The sequence below is a fragment of the Stegodyphus dumicola genome, chromosome X2, assembly GCF_044657685.1.
Source record: "Stegodyphus dumicola isolate Sdum_Otavi_A_Nest chromosome X2, ASM4465768v1".
Taxonomy (NCBI): Eukaryota; Metazoa; Arthropoda; class Arachnida; order Araneae; family Eresidae; genus Stegodyphus; species Stegodyphus dumicola.
The window spans coordinates 33,957,536-33,972,047 of NC_140781.1; the positions used below are offsets into that span (position 1 = coordinate 33,957,536).

At 34.3% G+C, this 14,512-nt stretch overlaps 1 protein-coding gene across 2 annotated transcripts in view; it reads left to right on the forward strand.

The window, feature by feature from the left end:
• The first annotated feature begins 994 nt into the window (after positions 1–994).
• Positions 995–14,512, forward strand: part of LOC118190092 (uncharacterized) — a 239,820-nt gene continuing 226,302 nt past the window's right edge. Inside the window, exon 1 of one of the 2 annotated variants that reach the window (XM_035360789.2) lies at positions 995–1,196. The gene's annotated coding sequence lies outside the window, so the exon portion shown is untranslated. Of the gene's footprint in view, positions 1,197–1,233; positions 1,446–14,512 lie in introns of those variants that run through there. The other variant, XM_035360790.2, reaches the window with a different exon arrangement.

Genomic DNA, 14,512 nt, shown 5'->3' on the forward strand with positions numbered 1-14,512 from the left:
AAGAACACTTATTTATTCTTCCAAAGACTTTACATGAACTGAGCTTCTCCCTAAATAATCGGTTTCCAACAGAACTGAACCCGCGTATTTTTACTCACTTTAAAAATGAGTACCGAAACATTTTTCCATTTCAGTATGAATTTAAATTATATATTTAGTTTAAACTTTAAACATCTACGAACTTACTTTTAAATTTCAAAATGTAAAGTAAAAACAACTAACTTAAATGTAAAAGTTAGGTGCAGAAAAATGATCGAAATTAAAGGCTTAAAAAAAAATCAATCAAAGTAAATGAACAACTTACCAAACAATTTAGAAATGTATTATAAAATAAAACAGAATGCACAACATGAGTTACATTTAGACGGAAATATTCTATATACAAGAAGTTTTAAAAAGGAATTAATAAGCAATCTATGAATGCAGCTTTAAAGAGGTCACTTAACATGTAAAAATTCAATGTCCAGATACCTCGTGCACTTTTAATACAGACAATAAGAATCAAACAAGGTGAAAACATTTAAAACCCAAAAACACTGGAATTTTGAAAACTGAATTGCAATAATTTTTGAAAATTTCTTTAAAAATATATATAATGATCCGGAAATGAAGTATTTGAAATGTACATTTTAATCAGTTATTTTAAAAACATACCCGTGAGTAAAAATCTTGCTCTTTTATAAATAAATACCATATTACGTAGGAAAGTAAATAAATAAATGAACACAAATTTTTAAAAAATCATAATCTTCATAAAAAATATTAATTCGCAAAATAAATAAAAACTTCTTTTCAAAATAAATAAATAAATAGTGTCCAATTATATTTTTGGAATCAAAATGGAAGCGCAACTTCAGATTCCCATTGCTTTCATTTCCGAACACGAATCGCAAGGCACAATATAGATGACGAATAAACCGGCCGTTACGTCATAGCGGAAACACGTCCCCATTGGCCGGCCATGGAAACAGCAGAAACTCGAGTCCGTTGACAGTCCATTGTTAACGGTGGTGGAGAACGGACGAATTGGCGAGTTCTGCGTTTTCTGTTTGATTCTGGTGTTTTTCCGCTTGTGTGATGGGGGCATCGTTTTAATTGCGTGACAGTTATGATTTCTGGAAATATACTATATGCAAGTGTGCAAAAATATACTTAAATATGCTAATGGATAATACTGGAATATCATCAATTTTCGGGTAAGCGAAAAATTTCTGAAGGGAAATATTAAATAATCAAGGAAATTTCAATAAAACATTAGATTTTTTTTTTGTGTTCTGAAGTTAGCGGATACGTATTATATTCGGAATTTTTGTTTTAAAAATTGACTCCGGTAAGTGAAATTTAACTTTTTTTCCAAGCCCTGACTGTACCATAGACGTTTTGTGATTTTAAATCCTGCTATTAGAAGAAACTGGAAAAAAAAAATCAACATCGCAAATAGAAAGGTAAGTTTGAATCAAAAAAAATATTAGATTATCTTTTCTGAATGATCAATAATTATGAAATTAATTTTAATTACATTCTGTTGAATATTGTAAACAAAATTACTTTGAACTTAGGAAAGTAAACATTCGTATTTAACTTGTAGCATTTTAGTTTGATTAATTAATTTTACCATGCACCAGTTCAAAAATTAAAGGTCAAAGTATTTGGACTTCTAATTTGGAACTAATAAATGCAGGGTAAGTTAGCCTGGCAATTTATTTGCTGCTAATTGCTGTAATTTCCTATTGTTTTGAAAAACAAAAAGAAGCTATAGAGGTAAGAATTTTCCAAATAGTTAAGAATACTACAATCTATTACTCTTTGTTTTTACAGTTAGCTCACCTAGGCTTATAGAAACGATCTATTTAAATTGAGCCAGTTCTACTTTATGTTCATTCAAATGCTTAAGTTGTGGATCAAAACAAACGCTCACCTTTGAAAATTTCAGTAAAAAATAGAGATAAAAAGAATTTAAATTGATCTTCTGAACTACTTAGTTATCACCTGACCTGCTTCATGCGTGTTACACTCAACGGAATAAAATTGTAAACATAGTTGTTAAAAACTTCGAGTAAACGCACTTGTTAAAGTATTTCATATTTTTAAAATCTTGATAGAAGAACAATGCTTATTATTAATCATTTAAGGAACATGCTTAATACATCATTTTCACATTTTTTTCAATCAAAATATTTTTAAGCGAAGTGGTTTCGTTAACTTAGGGCCCGAATGTTTCGCTTTAGTGATCATTAATTCAAGTTGCAGATTGCATCACGAATATGTTTTAAAACATATTTAACAGTGTCATACTTCATCTTGAGGACATAAATAGCAATAGTTAACTAATTTCTTTCGAAGAAAAAGGAAGAAATAACTGTAAGGCTAATACCGAAATAATTAAAACAAAAGAAGTAGTGAATATTGCATAATTTTGTGAAACAATAAGAAAACTAATTATCTCGTAATTTATGAAAATAACAAAAATGTGTTCCAATGTTTAGCAATATAATTCAAACCCAGTTAAACAAACAAATGTTTGCCAGTAACTGACGGAATAGAAATTATTGATTACAAACATTTTTGCTTTTCGTTTTACTAGAAAAGAACCTGATATGATGGTACTTTTCGAAATCTTGTTTTATGACGTAATAATATGAAATAGTATCCGCGTATGATATGTAACATGTTTTTATTTTTGAAATGCGCAAGGGTTAACATGAAACCCGTTTGGTTAGTAAAATTTTGAAAATTTAGATTCGAGTTTATGTATATATATATATATTTATTTTTAAGTACGATACGATAGTTTTTAAAGTATTGTATGTGCATCTCAATGATTTTTAAATAGCTCATCTCATAACGCAGTCTGCAAATTATTTATCTTGCGTAGCTAGTACTTAAGGTTGGGTTACAATTTTGCAAGTAGTTGTTCCATATAATTTTGTATTTTTACTAACATAAGTTACTAACACAAAAAAAAAAAAAAAAAAAAAAAAAAAAAAAAAAAAAAAATCGCATAAACCAGCTTTTTAAACGAGTTTCAGAAAATGCGACAAGTACTGAACTCTGCTTTCTCTTCGTTATAGACCTGCCGTCCTTAAACCTTCAAATTTCGAGTGCAGGTATCATCTCCAAAATCTGCAGTTTTAATTACTAGACTCATCTCTGCAGTAGGCCTTGACCGGCAATCGGAAAATAGACGTTGTTGATGGAAGGCAATTGTTATTAATAGCCCAGTTTGTTGAACCTGTGCGGTTCTAGCCTTCTAGGTATATACCTAAAGGGCCAGGTAGTGATACGGTAGGAGTGCACTGGTGCGGAAAGTTTTCGTGTTTAGCCAGTGGAGATTTGTTCGCGTGGTTCGAAATACCAGTGTTTCTTTTTCTCGCGTTTCGAGTTGATTTGTATGATAGACGCTTCAATGGCATGCGTGAAACAACTTGGTAAGAATTTTGATAGAAACAGAGTGATCAGTGCGTTCTCAAGATGTTAGTTACAGTAGTACCTCACTACTAAACTAAAATGACTGTAGTTAACAAATAGAGAAAGTACTTTTTCCTTTTCTATTTTGCTGTGGTCACCATTAGATGTAGGTTGCAGGCAGGCTTCTCGATTGATATCACCTCTTCAATATTTTCTTGTAATATGCAATAAAGCGAACAATTGCGCAAGAGTGTATAAGGGGGCTATGGACCCAAAAACAAAATTACACTTTTGTAGGCAATATTAAAATGTATAATCAGTTATTTATAGACGATATTAATAGTTTTATTTTATAAGCTCGCTTTTTTACTGTGAAGGTTTCTTTAATCGTTTACGGAAAGGCATGTGAGGGCTATCTCCATAAGTGGAAATAGCCCACCAGTGGCGGAACGGTCGCTGAACACTGGTAGTTTTTTCCGGCGCTCGAATCCAGGCAAAAAAGGCGGACCGTATGAGCATTTTTGTAGTTTTCTCCATTTGTAATGTGTATACGAGCCAATTGCCTTAGAAAGTCTTCCACGAAAACATAACTCCTCTGTGTCAGATAGCTCTCAAATGCTTTGTCATAATTAATTTAACTAACGTTAAGTGGAACGATGCCTTTTGGTTGGTTAAGACAGCTGAAATCTGGTACTTCGACCTCGGTCCAAACTCAAGAGAACGGGCTGGCTGCATAGTTGATTTTTCCCTTTGAGTAAAGATAATACGAGCTAGTATCCTTTAGAAAATCCTTAACGAAACCACAGGAGAACTGTCTAAGGGAAACAGGCGCGTATTAAATAGGGGGGGTATTAAACACTAAATGATGAAGATATCGGGATGTGCAAGGAAATAAACGTCGTTAGATAAAGCGTGATGCTGAAATCTACAGTAGCTTTACTATAACAACTAATGGTTGCTATAGTTCAGAAGTTTAATTTATTATGCATGAATTTAGGTACCTTTACTTCGCTGTCATCTGTCTGTTGATATATTCCCTTGCATGCGGAGCTTATTAGTCTTTAAATGGGCAAGATCGCTGAATAGTGATAGCTCAACCTGACTTTAATTTCCGATGATCGGACTAGCTGAGGTTTCGTGATATTCCTGTGAAAACGAGCCAGCGACAAAATTGTTAATTTCTTAAAACGCGGTTTATAGATTCATAAAACAATGAGCTTTCTAGATGATTCTAGCGGCCGAGTGATTAAAACCGTTGGATACTCATAGAATAGTTCGACCTGGTTTGGGTTCGTTCCGAGTCGAACGGGCTGACTGCATGGTTTATTATCATGGTTCTCCACAAGTGGAACCTGAAACGAGCCATTTTCCCTCGGAAAAATCCTCCACAAAGGTACCCCTTCTGCTACGCAGATGGCCCTGATGGCTTTGCCAAGTTCAAATAACCTAACTATTCCCAACTTTAGAAAGTTCTCCATGAAGGTATCCTCCTTAAGATAAACAGCACCGTACAATAAACAGTATCGTATTATTATCAATAAACTAAACCATTGTTTAGACCAGTGTGGTGCAACCTTTAGTTACCCGATGGCCAATGAAACGTTAGTATAGGAGAATGAGGGCCAAAGACATTAAAGAAACAAAATTAATTACATATAAATCACTAGTTTAATATACATTTAGGAATAAAAGAAATTGTCATCTGATGGACAGCTTTGCCAACATCGGCGGTTTCCCGCTAAATCTGCTACTTTGTATTCCCTGCAGCGCAGGTTCTCCAGCTAGTTCCCATCCCAGTGACTGTTTTACACTGCTTGTTTTTCACAAAGACAGTTTATTCTGTTTATTATTATTTAAAGCAGTAAGAAGGGCTTTTTGTTTTTCCTAAATGTTTAACTAACATTTTTGAATCCAGTAAGAAGGGCAAGTGCCAACAAAATGAATAAGAGAGCCGCATGCGGGCCGCGGGTTTGGACTACACTGGTTTAGACCATTCCTGAGATACAAGTACTTTATTTTTATTTCATATTTTGGGTTTTGAAAATTTTGGAAAAAAAAAAAAAAAAAAAAGACAAGCTTTTTTAATTTCTACCAAAATGTTTAGAGCACTGTAGCGGTAAAACCCTCTTAGCGACAAAATTTAGGAGCTAAAAGATTGTACTAGTTGGCAGATAATTTAACGGCCCAACAGCGGCCGATCGGTAAAGTCGCTGAACACTGGTAGTTCGGTCAGAGGTTCAAATCCCGCGAACGGGCTGGCTGCATGGGCGTTTTCGTGGTTTTCCCCATGTGTAACGTGTATGCGAGTCAGTTTCCCTTAGAAAGTCCTCCACGAAGGCATCCCTCCCCTTAGGCAGATAGCCCTAGTGTGCTTTGCCATAATTAAATAAACCAAACCAAACCAGATAATTTAACATTGCCCCATGTTTATTTCGCTTAAGCGTTTTGTCTTTTCCTAGGTCCTAGCAACGAAGATCGAGCAAAACTAACTTTAAAATGGATTTTTTTTTATTTTTAAAAGGCTAGCCACATTAATTAGGAATGCAACAAATAGTTCATTATATTGCACTGCAAAGAGAATACCATACTTGGAATGCGGTCTAGGATTTTTTTTCCATCACAAAAATTTTTCATGCGTTATTTACGTGACAAATTTTGCAGTCTGTTTTATCATTTTCCTCATGGCTACTGCAGCACGAAACGGGAATCGAATCCATTTTCTTTTAACGAAAATATAACCAGGGTATTGAATACTTCAGTGTTATCTAACTTACATGAGTTTAAAGGAAGTTGAAAGCCTCTATAAAACTGCATAGGGTTTCCTGTTGCGAGGAAATTGTTAACTTCTTAAAATTCGATTTATAGAGTCATAAAACAATGATCTTTCTAGCTGATTCTCACACTTAGATGATTTGTGCGATCCTGATCGTATATTTATAGAAGAGGAAATAGATTCACAAGATGGAGAACATACCATTCTGTCTGTCAAACCCTTTGTTAGCGTTTTGAAAATATTGTTTTCTTTAAGGGATTCGCTTTCCTTCTAGTGATGTATGAGATTTTTGTGCATCATAATTCACTACAAACCCATTTTCCTGTTACCTTTAAACATTGCACAGCAAGCTAGCACAATCTCAAAACTTCAGGCACTTCTAGAAATTTTATTACGAAGCGTTCATTCACTAGATGTTTATGTATCATTCTTTCGCAAACAGTGGTGTCATAAGACTGTAACGTGCATGAGATTGCCAGAATAAGATTATAACAAGACAAAGATACGTGAAATGGAAGCATGAAAATGGAATTAAGAATATTAGTAATTCATCCACCAACAACCAAGCCCAATGAACACTGGTTATTCGACATAGGTCTAACTGCCGATAGCTGAGAAACTGCATGGGTTTTGCTTCTTTGTGTAACATGACGATGAACCAGTTTTCCTTAAAATGTTCTCTACGAATACTTTTTTTTTTTAGCTCTAGAGTCTTGTAGTCATGTTGCCTTTCAATGATTTGGCATGTTAAATTAGTTATTTAACACAAACTCATTAAAACGTTAGCTTCTTAACAAAATATCAGCATATTTTATACTTGCTATGTGATATTATAAAAATTTAGTTGTTTTATTCATGAGAGACCGGAACTGGGTACTTATGTATTATCACAACCACCTTAGTAAAAGTCGCCAAAGTTTCAGAATACTCTGGTAACCAGGCGGATAAATAATTATTCAGGCAACCATGCGCAATACAAATATTCAGTTTCCAACGTCGCCGTTTTGTATTCGTTCTTTTTGTTGTATTCAAAGTTCCAACGGCTTTTATAGAAAAATTTTAATTATTTTTTTGTCTTAAACTCGATTTTAAAATTTATGCTTGTGGAATTTTCCTATGATGGAAGAAACAGAGGGAAACTTTGCAGGAATACAGTATTTTGCCGGAAAATTACTAAAGAAACAATGCTTCCAATCCTTACTCAAAGCGATCGTTACGAAATTTCCACCACAGCAAAAATTCGTTTGTAACTAGGTTTAATGACTTTTTTTTTTTTGCAATTAGTATATAGCTCAAACGTAAAATATGTTTACATGTAATATTATTTTACAATAAAAGTAATTGTTTTTCTTCCGTAAAATTCGCCAAACTGCGCCAAGGTGGTTGCGATAATACGTAAATACTCGAAACTGCACTACATGTCGAATTATATACAAGAACCACTGCTTGTGTACTTAAAAATAACCATGTGGGTTTAGCTTCAAAAACGCTAAACATTTAAAATATTTGCATATCAGCTAGATAATTGTCATAAAAAGTACACGAAAATTTATAAGTCAGTAAACTTTTGTAATGGAATATCCCCTTAATTATGTATTTCACCGCTGGTGAAGAAATGCAAAGAACTGGGCTTTGGCTGGACTACTGAACAAAATTCTGAAACTTTTCACCAATGCTACATTGTTTTGTTATAAATTGATATGCTTAGCTCTCTAGCTATGGTGGTTACTTATTGCTAGTATAATTTAATTACTTGTTTTGAAAAGGTTTGTTTACCTAATGGATTGTTTTCAAATCTTGTTTATGTTTGTTTTCAAACACTTGTTTATGTTTGTTTTCTCTTGATATTCTTCATTGCGTTGCCGTAATCAACCAACCAAGGCTGTAGTTTTATTTATTGTTTTATTACTGATAATTGGACGGATTTGCTAAAATTTAACTTTTTTTCCGCTGCCCAAGCGGGATTTGTGGTTAGCGACGCTGACTGTCGTGCCGAAGAGCCCGGGTTCGAATCTCGGTGAATGCATAGATGTTTGTAAATGTATAATGTCTATGCGGCCGGGGCACTCTAAATATGCGGTGATCCGAAAGTATTTTCGAGAGGTTAGTAGTAGGGAAAGAGGGGTGGGAGATCCTTGGATCCGTTCCGCGGGGTGCTCTTCTTCAAAATTGGAGGCGGAGCTGAGCAAAGTCGAACTGTCACCTGCTTGGTGCTCAAGGCTCTTACCAACGACATGCGCAATCATGCAGTCGTTGCCAAGATGGATTTCGTGGGCTTGTTCTGATGTTACTGTCAGACAAGTGAGATAAGTCACAACAAAACAAGTTTTTATCCTGTTACCGGTTTCAGTTTGCTTGTAAGAGGGTTTGTTCATTACTGCACCTGGCAAAGCAATTATGTACTATCTGCTTGAGGCACGTGAAGACTAGCATGCCTTTATTAGTCATTATTTTAGCTATAATAATGATAACAAGCAGCTGCAGTCCATCCCCCCCCCAAGTTCTCTTTCTCTGTCTAATTCCGGTTTGTTGTTATAAAAAGTAAACAACACTGACATTATTAGGAATTTTTGCTTGTAACAAGAAGCTAGCCAGTGGCCCAACTTTAAAAGCGCTTAAGATTGGTATTTTGATTCGGATTAAAATTCGGGCGAACTAGGCTGACTGCAGTGCTTTCTTGGTTTTCCCCCTTGGCTACGTGAATGCAAGAGAGCTTCCATTAACATGTTCTCCAGGAAGGCATCCTTTCTCTTAGGCACACACCCTTTACCATATTCTAAATGACACTAATCCTTGCTTGTAACAAAAAGCAAACTATTCTGTAGTAAGATGCCCATTTTAGTAGATAGAAACTTTATTCAATTGTGAGAAATTAGAAATGGTGATTCGTTATTCAATTAATTAAAAATTGTGATTCGTTATTCAATTAATTAGAAATTGTGATTCGTTATTCAATTAATTAGAAATTGTGATTCGTTATTCAATTAATTAGAAATTGTGATTCGTTATTCAATTAATTAGAAATTGTGATTTATTCAATTAATTAGAAATTGTGATTCTTTATTCAATTAATTAGAAATTAGAAATTGTGATTCTTTATTCAATTAATTAGAAATTAGAAATTGTGATTCTTTATTCAATTAATTAGAAATTAGAAACTGTGATTCTTTATTCAATTAATTAGAAATTGTGATTCTTTATTCCATTAATTACAAATTGTGATTCTTTATTCACACTTTATTCAATTGTGAGAAATTAGAAATTATTCACTTGTGAGAAATCAGTTGTGAGATCATTAGAAAGAAATGACAAGCCTTGAAAATCTGGAATGAAATAAGGTAAACTAGGGATTATTAGTATAAACTAGTATAAACTGAAGGCTGGTCGGCGATTAATGTACATGCAAAAAACGATAAGCTGGCTTACTGCTCTTTTTATTTGCTTACGCTTAGTAAGTCTTATCACAGTAAATAAAGCAGTTTAACATCGATATCATTAGAATATCAAACATTGAATTAAATATAAGTTCAAGTCTAATTAAAATATAAAGAAACTGCTGGTTTATAAATAGGAAAACAAATTGCTGACTATAGCGTTTAACAAACTTCCATGTACAAGACAGGTTCTTCCAATGGTCAAAAGTCTAGCAAGGAATTATATATAATAGCAACAAATTAAACTGAAATTGAAATAAATAAGTGGAAGACGTGAAAAACACTGTGTGAAAGGGAAATTCGCCAAATCCATTGGACTGGGAATGTGTTTGCTGGTTTAATCAACTATGACAAAATATGTGAGAACTATCTGCTAAGACGGGATGCCTTTCTTGGAGGACTTTCTTAGGGTAGCTGGTTTGTATTCTTGTCATACATGAAGTCGATAGGTGAGACTATCTAAAAGTGAGAAATTCAGAAAAATGTTCTTGATATTTTTGCAGTTTTCTCTGCTCATTTACACAAAACTTTCTTGCGAACGCTCATTTTGATCACGGATGGCATTTTGCATCTTGAAAAGGTTATTATTTGGATGCTATATTTGCAGAAGAGTTTCTTTGTGTTTCCGTTTTTCATTTCCAGCGTAGCCGACTTGATGGACAATGTCGTTAAGTCTGTTTTAAATAAATTTATATTATTTGTATGTAGTTTTAAGTCAGTCTCTAGCAGTCTTTTGAATACTATATGTAACATGAAAAACAACGTACAAGACGAACCTGTTTCCCTTAAAAAGTCCTCCACGATAGCATCTCTTACGTTTTGCAGATAAGCGTTCGAGTGCTTTGCCGTATCCAAATAACTTTTAATGCCCACCTCTAATCGATTAATCTTCATATCTACTTGGTATTGTTTGTTTATTCAAGGTATTAAGTAAAAAGGAATTAATTGCAAAATTTTATTTACTCTTAACTGGTATGTTACTAGTTCCTAAGATTTGTGCATCTCGTTTTACCATTGACATAATTAACTCGGCAAATATCGCATTTTCTAACCAAAACGCTTTGTTAATTTTTTCCTTTCAGAAATTGGAGTTTTTAAACCCTCACACTCTGTTAAATCACTTTTTATTGAAGGGTTATAAATTTATTGATTTCATGTTCGGGTTTTGTAAGACTTAACTTTCAGCTTTATACACAAGTCCCAGGTATTCGAACTTCATGCTTTTCCTTAATGCATTCATTCACCCCTCCCTCAGGTACCGAATTATACCATGCCCTTATATCTTTTGGCACTTCCAGTGGCTCACCAGCGGCCGAGCGGTAAAGACGCTGAACACTGGTAGTTCGGTCCGAGGTTCGAATCCCGCGAACGGGCTGGCTGCATGGGCGTTTTCGTGGTTTTCCCCATGTGTAACGTGTATACGAGCCAGTTTCCCTTAGAAAGTCCTCCACGAAAGACATCCCTCCCCTTAGGCAGATAGCCCTAGTGTGCTTTGCCATAATTAAATACACCAAACACCTTTCGGCACTTCCACAGGCCCAATAGCGGCCTAGCCGTAAAGTCGCTTAATACTGGTAGTTCAGTGGGGGGTTGAAATTCTGCAGAACGTGCTGGCTGCATGAGAGTTTTCGAGGTTTTCCCTTATGTGTAACGTATATATGAACTAGTTTCCATCAGAAATTCCTCCACGAAGGCATCCCTCCCCTTAGGCAGATAGCCCTTATGTGTTTTGTTCTAATCCGGCACTTCTATTACAACCACTGAAAATAATTTTCCTATTTCAACTTATATAAAATTATTAATAATTTCTGCGAGCATTTGTTTATGTATTTTAAAAGCGCTGTTTTACTTATGATCGCATATAGGATCTAAAAACACACGAGCAAATCTTCCATCTCACCAGTTAAAGCTTAAATAAATAATCCTGATATGATTAGTCTTCTTTCCTTTAGACATAAAAGCTTTTATGGAATCTGTATCTTCGTTAATAACAGTCACCTTATTGTAAAAGTACTTGGTATATATGTTATCGTGAAAGACCGAAATTGGAGAATATCGACTTTCACCTGAGAATATCAGCATTCACCAAATACGTCGGTGAAAGACCGAATATTTCACTACATTCTTGTATATTCGGACCCTCACCGGTGTATGTCGACAGTCACAGATATGCTCTGGTGAAAGTCGAAGAGAGAGGTCATAAAGTGCCATAATAGTTTAAGTTGTTGCAATAAATAAGATTTGAATCACATAATTTAGTAAGTTTTTTATTAGTGTTATTTTATTTTCTTATTTAGAACGTACTGTATAATTAAGTAAGTTTTTAACTTCTGTTATTTTCCTTTCTCATTTTGAATGTATTGTGTGTTTTAGGTTCTCATGTTCTTAAGTTCTTATTTCAAGTCTCAAGTGCGTTTATTCGCGACTGAATTACGGAGAAGAAAATATAATATTGTTATATGTTCAACATTCACCATTAGTACATGGTGAATGTCAACATTGACCGGTGTAAGTCAGAAATAAGAGTATTTGGAAAATATTTCGGACATACACCAAGAGACTATGTGAATGTTGACATTCGCCGGTGAAAGTCGACATTCTCCAGATTTCGGTGTTTCACCGTAACATATATAGTAATTTCATGGCTTAAAATATTGATCATACTTGCCATAAAGTTAAGAAAGCTTAAGCTGAGAAACGTTATTCATACGTAGTAATTTCATAGCTTAAAATGGTAGTCATACTACACAGAACTCGTAAAGTTAAGAAACTGAAGTTCGGGAGTGTTATGTGGGGGCGGATAAGAGGCATTTGCCGATTTAATGTGTTCCATATTTCTATAAAGCAGTATCGTATTCGTGACTTGACACTGATCACTAATCATATATCCTTTGTTTTACGATGGAGGAAGAAGTGGAACTGCGTTTCACACACGAAAATGTCATTTGTTTTGCTGGATGATTGTGAACTTCAGTAGGGCACTATAGTTTGAAAAACAGGAAGTTTGCATCATGTATTTCCTGAAAGCAAAATGCGCCCACCTTTTAACTATGGCCAGATGTTATTGTTTAGCTTTGAACGAGCCTCTTCTTTGTAAATACCAGTATTTTGACCCAGTTAAATTCCCTTAAATATATTTTGAGTATTGGCTTATTTATTAAAATAGTGTAAACTGCCAGATACGAGTTCCTGAGTGAATAAACTAGAATTTGATTTTGAGCATAATTCGATTCTGCTGCTAAGTTTTTTAATTATTTGGAGGATTTAAAAATTACAACTTATATTGCCTGAAAGGGTATTAAAGTGTCACTTTTGAAATTTAATTTATTTTAAATCTTTAGTGTCAATTATGCATTTTCAAACAATTTGTATTTTGGTTCATTTTTTATAATAAATATGCCATATTTTATTTTAATAATTCGACATATTAGGACAAAATTTACACAGTAACAGTGATAAAATATACGTAGAATATAACTGGAAAGTTAAATATTTTATATTTCTAATTTGCTTCCTTTAAACTTATTTCATGGACTATTTACAGGAAATTTTCATGGACTATTTACAGGACATTAATGTTTTTCTCTTTTTTGAGGGGGGCGGGGGGAGGAATTTATCTACTTACGCATTTAACAGCCTAAATAAATATGTTTTATATTTTGAAATTTAATTCAATTTCAAACTTAGACAATCTTGTCACAAAAAATTGTTTTCAAAGAAAAGTGAATTTCTAAGAGGCTCCAAAATAAATTTCGGATTTCATTTTTAGGCTTACCTTTCTGATCCGTGCCGCTTCCCAGGACCCCATAGATCTAATTGTTCTGCTTTCCCCTGCCGTGAGGCACTCCCCACGATATATATATAAAAAAAAATTGGAGACCCCCCCAAAAAGGCTTGTCCCCTTTGTAATGTAACTTTTTATAAGCTGTGCACGTCCACCAGCGTGGGGAAGCAAAGACCATCTGTCGCTCGTCGGCCGGAAACGACGATGTACAGGTGTTACGAAGTTACTGTACGTAAGGGCTCAACAAAAGCTCCTCATTTCCGTTTCCACGTGTTTCGTCTGTTTATTTCACGCACCGAATAGCTCAGAATTTCCGGCCAAGTCTACCGGTCCGGAAGGTTTATTAGCCTAACGCTCACCTACATTTTATCATTTATTCCAGCGTTACAGGGTAAAATGAATAGAAATATGACGGAATTTTCATATTCACAAATTATAATGATCCGTTACTCTCATAACGGAAGTTAGTCTTCTGCATACAGGATTGCAAAACTATGCAGTATTTTACGACAAACAGCTTCTTAAATAAGGTATAATTACTTTATACGAATTTAAAGAACTAAGATAAAATTACCTTTTTATAATGAGGTTTCCCATGTGGACACAAGGATTTTCTATGACCTGTTTTGATTTGTGCAGAAATAGTTCGACCACCAATGTACGAGCGGATAAAATCGCTGAATACTAATGGTTCGACGCAGATTTCGATCCCGTAAGATGAATAGGAGTGAGTTAGACAGATCTGAACAAAGTCATCTCTTCTTTTTGGATGACGCTCCTAGCGTGCTTTGAGGTAATCAGTTAAACTGGTAGTATTTTCAGCTTTCAAAAGTTTTCATTCTGTACAAATAATATTATTTAAATCCTTTCTACCCTCAAACAAAGGAACCTTCCGAAAGTAGACCACAGGAAAGTGGTATCTGTTGCACTTATGTTTGTTTTTGAAACTACCAAAAAAAGATGTATTCTTTAATGAGGTTAAACTTTATATAATTTAGCGATTGAAATTTATAACAAAAGTATGAAGTACTTGCGTATTAACGCAACCGCCGTGGCAAAACCTGACGACTTTTTACAGATAAAAAGGATACTTATCCGGTGCGGGTTTTTTTT